Raw genomic sequence first — 10,110 nt, forward strand, 5'->3', positions numbered from 1 at the left:
TCATTACATTATTGCTCATGAGTAGTTACCAATGACTGGATATATAGGTATATCTATAGGTTTATATATGCAGTCATTGGTAGGTACTTGTACTGGGGGTTACATATCACAGAGAGAGGAGATCAAATACTCTATGTGAGTCCATGCTAGTGTCCTTATTGCAGTCATATTATCCTGTATGCTCAGCTCTGTTATATATTAACCCATATATTTCCTTCAGAAAAGGAGAGTCGGGGAGGGATCTGGAAGAGCAGGCAGCTGATTGGTCGAAACTAAAGCTTTTTTCCTCTACTATCCTGAGAAATGTTCCTACTGCAGAACTGTTCCTTCACAGATACACAGAGAGCTGTCTGTGCTGTGTACACACTGTCATCATACACTGTGTGTGTGTTTGAGTGCATCTGGTCTAATTGGCATCCAACCTGTTTATTCGGTTGTTATTATTCATAGTTGTACTTATTCATTTGGGTTTTACATTGTAACATTTAAGCTTACTGTTTATTGTATTAATAAACTGTTCATTCATGGATCATTCATATAACTCCATGTGTGCCATACCATTACATTAATTAACGTCTAACAATTTGAGTATATACTGTTTGGGAATATTGCAGGTAATGTAAAAATGTATGTAATGTAAAAATATGTAAACAATTTGTTGTTGTATTTTCAGCAATATTTATCACTCTAATGCTTTTTACTGTCCCATAAGGTTCAGACACGTCCAGCCTGATGTTTTCCATTGTTAGTAACATTGTGTTTGTGTGTGTGTGTGTGTGTGTGGTGTGTGTGTGTGTGTGTGTGTGTGTGTGTGTGTGTGTGTGTGTGTGTGGATACTGGTGTATCTTTGTGTGTGTGAAAGTTCAGTTGTGAGTGTGTGATCTGTGTGCGTAAAGGCAGCTCGTCCACTATGTGTAAGAGGGTATTTTCAGGAATACTTATCACTTTCTACTGTCCCATATGGTTTAGACACGTTCAGCCTGATGTCTTCCATTGTTAGTAACATTGTGTGTGTGTGTGTGTGTGTGTGTGTGTGTGTGTGTGTTTGTGTGTGTGATGATACTGGTGAGTCTTTGTGAGTGAGTGTGTGATCTGTGTGCGTAAAGGCAACTCATCCACTATGCTTGTGTGTGTAAGAGGGCTTTTTGTGTGTTTGTGTGTATGTGTGTGTGTGAGAGTGTGTTTTGTGTGTGTGTGTGTGTGTGTGTGAGAGAGTGTGTTTTGTGTGTATGTGTTGTGAGAGAGTGTGTTTTGTGTGTATGTTTTGTGTGTGTGTGTGTGTGTGTGTGTGTGTGTGTGTGTGTGTGTGTGTGTGTGTGTGTGTGTGTGTGTGTGTGTGAGAGAGTGTGTTTTGTGTGTATGTGTTGTGAGAGAGTGTGTTTTGTGTGTATGTTTTGTGTGTGTGTGTGTGTGTGTGTGTGTGTGTGTGTGTGTGAGAGTGTGTTTTATGTATGTGTGTGTGAGAGAGTGTGTTTTGTGTGTATGCGTGTGGAGGAGGAGGTGGCTTATCACTTTTTGAGGTCACCACACAGACAAGTCAAAGCAAAACAGCACCATTCAACTGAAATGAAATCTAGTTTACAGTCACAGCACTAGAGCAGACTGTCAGAGCTCTCTGCCAAACTCAGCCCAACCTCATTCTTCAAGCAGGGCGAGGCTTGCTCAAGAGAGAGAGAGGCACCTGATTGGCCGACCGCCTTACCAGGAGGAACAGTCTTTGCAGAACCGGTTGACATGTGTTTCCCAGAACAGAGGGAGGGAGATAGAGAGAGAGGGATAGAGAGGTTTAATGCTCGTTTATTGAAGCAATATTCAAATCTTTACATTACTGCACTCTTAAAACATATAATGCATGAGGACATCCAATATAGACATCCTATAAGATCCACATGTATGACATCCTCAGATTGAAAAGATAACAGTGAGACAGCCTGCATTCCTGGCAGTCGGGTGGTTGTGTGTGTTTGGTGTTTTTTAATTGAACACAGCCGTTATTGGTGGTATTATCCACTGCTGGGGGGGCCTGGGCAGACATGGTCACAAAGGGATGTTTGAGATGCATATGGTTATGCATTACTGATGTTGTTAGGTGTTTCACATCCCTGCCTAATCATCGTGGCCTTTGTTAACCGATCCTGCTCTGTCCCTGACCGTAGTCGGAGATTACAGGGGAGACTTTAGTTTACTGCTCCAGGGCTGAAGTGTTCTATATTCTAAACTCCGGGGTTAACTCCCTTTCCCTTCTGTCTGCGGTTGAAGAGCAAATAAATGGCAACTTGATTTGGTCCGAGGATTTATTCTCCACACTGGTTGCACAGAGTTCAGCGTTACAGCAACATAACTTTGCTCCGGTCGCTACGTCCTATCTATCCGTATGCATCACCGCTCTCTCTCTCGCTCTCTCTATCTCTCGCTCTACCACACCCACCCTGTACGTGCTGCTCTTAAAGGAGCCGCACCATTATACAACACCTTGTACAATTTGCAGCTAACTTTAGTGCCATCGGCTGGGCTGGCTGTAAAGTACTCCCAGATAGCACTGGTGGTTCGAGGGGTGCTGTAGAGTCCATTGCTAGGTCCTAAAATAGTGTGTGTGTGTGTGTGTGTGTGTGTGTGTGTGTGTGTGTGTGTGTGTGTGTGTGTGTGTGTGTGTGTGTGTGTGTGTGTGTGTGTGTGTGTGTGTGTGTGTAGGCCTACTATTATTATATTTATATGCTATTATTCATTGGCTACATAAGCTGTTTTTAATCAATGGCATTGTGTGAAACCTTAGCTAGCCTACTAAGGGTTTTCCATTGATGATCTCCTCCTTGATGATCCCAGAACTGCTGCAGACAGTCTTTACACAGACTGTGACTGCATGAAAGGATGACAGGGTCCATAAAGACGTCAGAGCACACTGGACAAGAGAAATCCTCTTCTGCTTCTGGATGCCACATTTCTCTGGTGTCTGTGTCTTCCTTACAATGGCTGCTTATTCATTTGGCTTTTACTTTTGAAGTCACAGTTTGAAAATTATGTCTCTAAATATGAAGAAGAAAATCTAGACTAAATCCACAAGGCTATGTCTCCTCCTTCATGCAAGAATGGCCGCCTTGCTTGTTCAACTTAGACATGTTCCACACCAGATAACTCTAATCACTTCATAGACATGTTCCACACCAGATAACTCTAATCACTACATAGACATGTTACACACCAGATAACTCATAGACATGTTACACACCAGAGAACTCTAATCACTACATAGACATGTTCCACACCAGATAACTCTAATCACTACATAGACATGTTCCACACCAGAGAACTCTAATCACTACATAGACATGTTCCACACCAGAGAACTCTAATCACTACATAGACATGTTCCACACCAGAGAACTCTAATCACTACATAGACATGTTACACACCAGATAACTCATAGACATGTTACACACCAGAGAACTCTAATCACTACATAGACATGTTACACACCAGATAACTCTAATCACTACATAGACATGTTACACACCAGAGAACTCTAATCACTACATAGACATGTTACACACCAGAGAACTCTAATCACTACATAGACATGTTACACACCAGATAACTCTAATCACTACATAGACATGTTACACACCAGAGAACTCTAATCACTACATAGACATGTTCCACACCAGAGAACTCTAATCACTACATAGACATGTTCCACACCAGAGAACTCTAATCACTACATAGACATATTACACACCAGATAACTCTAATCACTACATAGACATGTTACACACCAGATAACTCTAATCACTTGAATCTTAAAGAACAGAAAAACTCACTCAGCTCAGTTCCACACCTCCTTGTCCAGTCAAGGTGAGCCAGACGGAGGGATGAAGATTCTGATTGGTCAGTTCCACAACCCCTTACCCAGTCAAGGTGAGGCAGAGGGAGGGAAGAAGATTCTGATTGGTTAGTTCCACCTCCTCGTCCAGTCAAGGTGAGCCAGATGGAGGGATGAAGATTCTGATTGGTCAGTTCCACAACTCCTTACCCAGTCAAGGTGAGGCAGAGGGAGGGAAGAAGATTCTGATTGGTTAGTTCCACACCTCCTCGTCCAGTCAAGGTGAGCCAGATGGAGGGAAGAAGATTCTGATTGGTCAGTGTGCTTTCAGACTGTAAAGTTCAATGCACATTGCCATCTACTGGTGAAATGTGAGGATTGAATCTGCTGCATGAAAAAATTACATGTGATATGGTTGCAGAGTTCACATTTAACACCAAACCATGTCATTATGAGTAGATCTCTTATGTGCATTTTGTATTCAAATGTTATTCAAATGTTATTCTATTTCTCATTATATCTTAAGAATGTCTGCATTTGGTTACCTTATTTCATAACTAGAGCCATTAGAGCTATTTTTGTGCATCGTTGGACATATATACACAAATCACACAAGCTTTTAAATCATCTTCACAGTGGAACCTGAGGTTGCTTTTGTGCACAGTGCAGGAAATGGATGAATGAATGAATGGATGAATGGATGAACGAATAAATGACTGACTTGTGTTCTATCTGTTAAGAGTTTCTGAGTGAGAAATGTGATCCCTGGATTTCTGAGCAGGTGCTGGTTGTTATGGACAGATGCCCCATTCCCACAGAAGCAAACATGTAGCAAACATGTAGCAAACTCTGTCAAATGTCCCTGTTATGTGACTCTGTACCCTTACTGGCACCCGTGAGACAAACAGCTTGAGTGTCCTTGTCTGGCCATCCTCTATCTGGTTCACTCACTGTGAGCTTCATCTCTGCTCTGTCCTGTGCTGCTGAAACTTAGTTGCAAAGAAGATATTAGACAGGCGTGTTTCAGTATTCCACCAACAGATGGCAGTAGTTCAGTATGTTGGATGTCACTGTACCCCTACCTTCCCATAGAGTTGTACCTTCCTAAAAATGGGTTAATATCCCCTGTTGACCCTTAACCCCAATCAACCCCCCTGAGGGAGGTGTTCCTCTCCTGTCCTCTAGCCCTGTCTGTGGAGCCTCATTGCGGACTGTACCTTTAAAGTAACAATATTCTAAAACCCTGCTTGACATAGTGATAACTCCCACCTGAATGTACTCTGCTGTCTCCTCACAGAAGTATTTCTCCTCCTCAATATCATCAAGCTTGTACTTCAGGTATTCCAGTTGGGTCTTCAGCTCCTCATGCAATAAAATAAGACTTGACTGTCAAGCCTTCAATGTCAAGACTTAATTACTGTCAGTAACATGAATAAATTAGATCAGATCACAAGACTATGAAACGTATATCAGTCCTGTATGTGTTGTGATCAAATTGACATGGGGAGTTGGTCTGATTCTGACTGTTAGTCTTAAAAATATGGCATTTATAATACATCTTCCAACAGTTAATGTCCAGTTCATCAATTTACATGAGATTGTGTGTGTCTCTGGGAGATTGTGTGTGCCTCGGGGAGGCGCTACAGGGCCCTCTGCTCCCGGACCAGCAGGCTCAGGAACAGCTACTTCCCTGCGGCTGTCACCCTGCTGAACACTGCACCACGGGGATAGCCCCCCTGGTTACCCCCCTCACACACCTTCATCGAGTGTCTGTATTTCCCCCCTCCACCCTGGCCTGGACCGCCACACACCTTCCTCCAGCCGTTGTCTCAATACTTGTACTCTGTGCAATGACAATAAAGTTGAATCTAATCTCATTTAATCACTCCTACCCTGTGCATGGAGGCTTGAGTCAGCAGAGCTTTAATCTTGGAGCTGTTCCATGGCCAGAAAACCATAAAGAGTTGCAATAAAATAATTCAAGCATGTAATTCAAGCATTCAAACGATGTGCAGGGAGCTTTCAAAAATGTGATTTTCACTATGCCTTCTGAATACCTTTTAAATCCCTACTGAATGATAAAATCTATTTTAAATCAGCCCTGCTGCTGTTCTTACAACACAAATGACATGTGGTGCCCTGAACAACACCCAAGAACAGCATGAACACACTCAGGATTTGGACCCATATTCCCTTGTTACTGACAGCTAGACAGACTGGTTAAGAGGGGTCTCTAGGGGTCTCTGTATGATTGACAGCTAGACAGACTGGTTAAGAGGGGTCTCTAGGGGTCTCTGTATGATTGACAGCTAGACAGACTGGTTAAGAGGGGTCCTAAGGGGTCTCTGTATGATTGACAGCTAGACAGACTGGTTAAGAGGGGTCTCTAGGGGTCTCTGTATGATTGACAGCTAGACAGACTGGTTAAGAGGGGTCTCTAGGGGTCTCTGTATGATTGACAGCTAGACAGACTGGTTAAGAGGGGTCCCAAGGGGTCTCTGTATAATTGACAGCTAGACAGTATTCTGGGCAGTTGTCAATCAACAGGACGTGACAATGTTACTAAAGGCAGAGTGTGTGTCTCTTGATGTTACTAAAGGCAGAGTGTGTGTCCCTTGATGTTACTAAAGGCAGTGTGTGTGTCGATTGACGTTTCATCTCTTCCACTATATCTAAACAGATCTATACACACGGAAACATTACATGGTAGGCAAGATGAGATTGGGAATAAAAGACAATCCTTGACTGAATTCGATACCAATGCAGACTGCTGGACTTAAACCTTTTGTCCTCCTCCAATCACAACATGAACCAATCTACACTACAGAAACTCCTCCCACTGAACCCCAGTGACCCCTCATGACTAACATGCTGGTGATACTCTGACCTTTAGGTCCACTGAACCCCAGTGATCATGACTAACACGCTGGTGATACTCTGACCTTTAGGTCCACTGAACCCCAGTGATCATGACTAACATGCTGGTGATACTCTGACCTTTAGGTCCACTGAACCCCAGTGATCATGACTAACATGCTGGAGATACTCTGACCTTTAGGTCCACTGAACCCCAGTGACCCCTCATGACTAACATGCTGGTGATACTCTGACCTATGACCTTTAGGTCCCCCTCCACTTGAACTGAAGTCTGTGTTGTGTGCATTTATAATAGTGGTCAGAATTTACTTGTTAATTATTAATAACCTGTAATGTTCTGCGAAGTGTGTTTACAATGAGTAACAAAATACTCATCACTTCATCATCCTTATTGCCATCATCATAGTCTTCATCACTGACATCAAGTGTGTGTGTGTGTGTGTGTTTCAGAATAGAATATTTCTGGGAGTGTGACTGTGTGAGTGTTTCAGAATAGAACATTTCTGGGATGGTGTGTGTGTGTGTTTGAGTTAGTGTGTTTGTCTGTTTGAGAAGGTGTGTGTGTGTGTGTTTAAATGTTTGAGTCAGTGTGTGTGTGTGTGTGTTTAGTCAGTGTGTGTGTATGTGTGTGTGTTTGTGTCAGTGTGTGTGTGTGTGCGTGTGTGTGTGTGTCTGTGTCTGTGTGTGTGTGTGCGTTTGAGTAAGTGTGTATCGTGTGTGTGTGTTTTGAGTCAATGAGTGTGTGTGTTGTGTAGGTGTGTGTGTGTGTTTGAGTCAGTGTGTGTGTGTGTGTTTGAGTAGATATGTGTCTGTGTGTTTGTTTGAGTCAGTGTGTCACTGATACTCCTTATTCTCTGCATCATGTGACATCTACTGTAAATCTCCAGGATACCAACTGATGGTGGCCTGGTGATTCTCCTGACTCAGTGTGAACTACGTAAGGTGGGCCTGGTGATTAACGCCCCCTGCTGTCAGACCAACTGTACCTGCCAGAGACACAGAGACTGACCCCAGATCAGTGGATTAGAAAATGAACACGCAAGCACACTCTGTGCTCTTCCATAGTGTTATTACTGTGTGCTGTGGTGAATGTGCTGATATCAGTGAGGGGAATGAGGGAGGGACAACAGGGAATCTGAGTTCAGTACTAAGTACTTAAAGACAAAGTATGTAGGATTTAGTGACATCTAGCTGTGAGGCTACACACACACTCTCTCTCTCTCTCTCTCACACACACACACACACACACACACACGTTGTGTTGCTAATTGTTTGTAAGACATTGTTAAACACACAAAATACTAATAGTCCTGAGATTTAGATGTTTGGCCGTACGTCCGTTTCATTCATTATTGTTATATATTGTGGTGGAAATTATGTGAATGAAAACTCAATAATCTGTGTCTGTAGACTATTAACAATCAGTATAATAACCAGTGTGGGTGGAGCATTACTAAACAGTCAAACCAGTGGGATATTCATGATAACAACCTATTAAAACTACCACTGATATGAAGTACATTAGGTGCACTCTATGTTTAAACCTGTATCAAGTCTGGGCACAGTGATGTGTGGGGAGAAACTATCCACAGGGACCTCTGCATGCCGGCTGAAGGCCCTCTCTGTCTCACTGCACACTCACTCTTATCTATAGATCAGCACATTTAAGGCCCTCTCTGTCTCACTCTTATCTATAGATCAGCACACCAATTTGACCCCAGCAATTTAAACCTCCAAAACATTATTATAATAAAAAATTTGACCCAAGTTTATGTGTCAGGTACTTTAGGTTTGTTTGTTGACTACCTAAATAGCACTTTAAATAAAACAATACCCCCACCCACCCCCCCTTATACATCCAGAATACCTGTTACACGACTATGGAGAAATATGCAGATCCCCATAAAATCTCACTGATTGACCTCAAATTAGAAAGAGCTATTCTCTTGGTGTTTTATGGTTTCATATTATTTCTAAGTACATATTGTTGTTCTCTATAACATTTGGAATGAAAAACTATTTCTGTTATCAAGAATAGTAACAATGTGTGTAAAATGTTTATATTTCTTATATATTTTAAACAATTAAATTGACCCCAAAGAACACCTATGTGCATGTGTACAGGACATTGAATGGGGTCAAATTGACCCCAAAGATAATAAGAGGGTTAAGATCAGCACATTTAAGGCCCTCTCTGTCCTACTGCACACTCACAAAACATTTCCGGGCCCTCAGTACTCCTATATTCTATGGGGAGGGCCATAAGTGATTTATAGTGACAAGAGGGTCTCTTCACATGTATATGAAATAATGCAAGACTCAGTAAACTCAGTATAGTCTTGCGACTTGCTCAGGTTTATGCTGTAGGTATTGCACTGTATATTGCTACCCGTTAGGTAGGCTGACCTAGGGTCATTTCTTGGATTCCTACACTCTATTTTGACACTTACTTTTTAATTAGCGGTTTCTTCTAAGAGTAGAGTCGCACAGGATTTTGCCACTGCCTATTTCTATCTTTTGGCATATTCCATGGACACAACCTGTTTCTAGTTCTGGAGACTAACTCAGAGACTAGGTCATCAAGACTTAAATATTGCTATTCGGTTTGAAACTAATCCTAATCAGCTATTGTGGAAACACCGTTACCTAGGAATTCTTCTCTAGTTAAGAATGTATTGAGAGGCCACAGAATGTCAGAGTTTTACAATTTATTTGTCAGGTACAAGTTATTAATACAGTTACATATTCAAACGAGTCTAAAGTAAATCATATAAAGTTACAAATATAAGAGAAAACATATGAAACATCCAAACATTCAGAGAATATCAACATACCTGACTGCTCAGAAGATGATGACTACACACATAGAGTGCGGGAGGCTACAGAATACTCCAAGTCCCTTGGCCATCTTCCCCTTAAATACCCATTTAATTTAGTCCTTCATCTTGTATAATAATTAATCACATGGACAGTGGTGTTTATGATAAGGATCACACATTATAACAGACAAATAGATGGGGTTCTCATCCAAGAAGGGGGGTTACCTATAACCCACAGAGACCAGAAATCTCATGTTTCTGAAAATCATGTTAAGCCTAATCAATGCAGCTGCAGGACGGAGACCACTCCACCATTCAGACTGAGACCATTCAAATGAACCCAAACATGACAAAGAAATCATCTTCTAATTTACTAACATTGCGACCGCAGCGCAATCAGTGCCTTTGCCAAACCGCATATAGCGGACGGTATTTTGCATCGTATTTATCAAACTAGAACCTCGTCGTGTCATCAGCGCCTAACCCCACCCATTAGTGTTATTAGCACGCTGGATGATGAGTTCAAATTAGAATTAGAGCTTTTGGTTCACGAGGTTACAGCAAACTAACCCGGGTAAATATAGAAACTCATAAAT

The sequence above is a fragment of the Clupea harengus genome, chromosome 2, assembly GCF_900700415.2.
Source record: "Clupea harengus chromosome 2, Ch_v2.0.2, whole genome shotgun sequence".
Lineage (NCBI taxonomy): Eukaryota > Metazoa > Chordata > Actinopteri > Clupeiformes > Clupeidae > Clupea > Clupea harengus.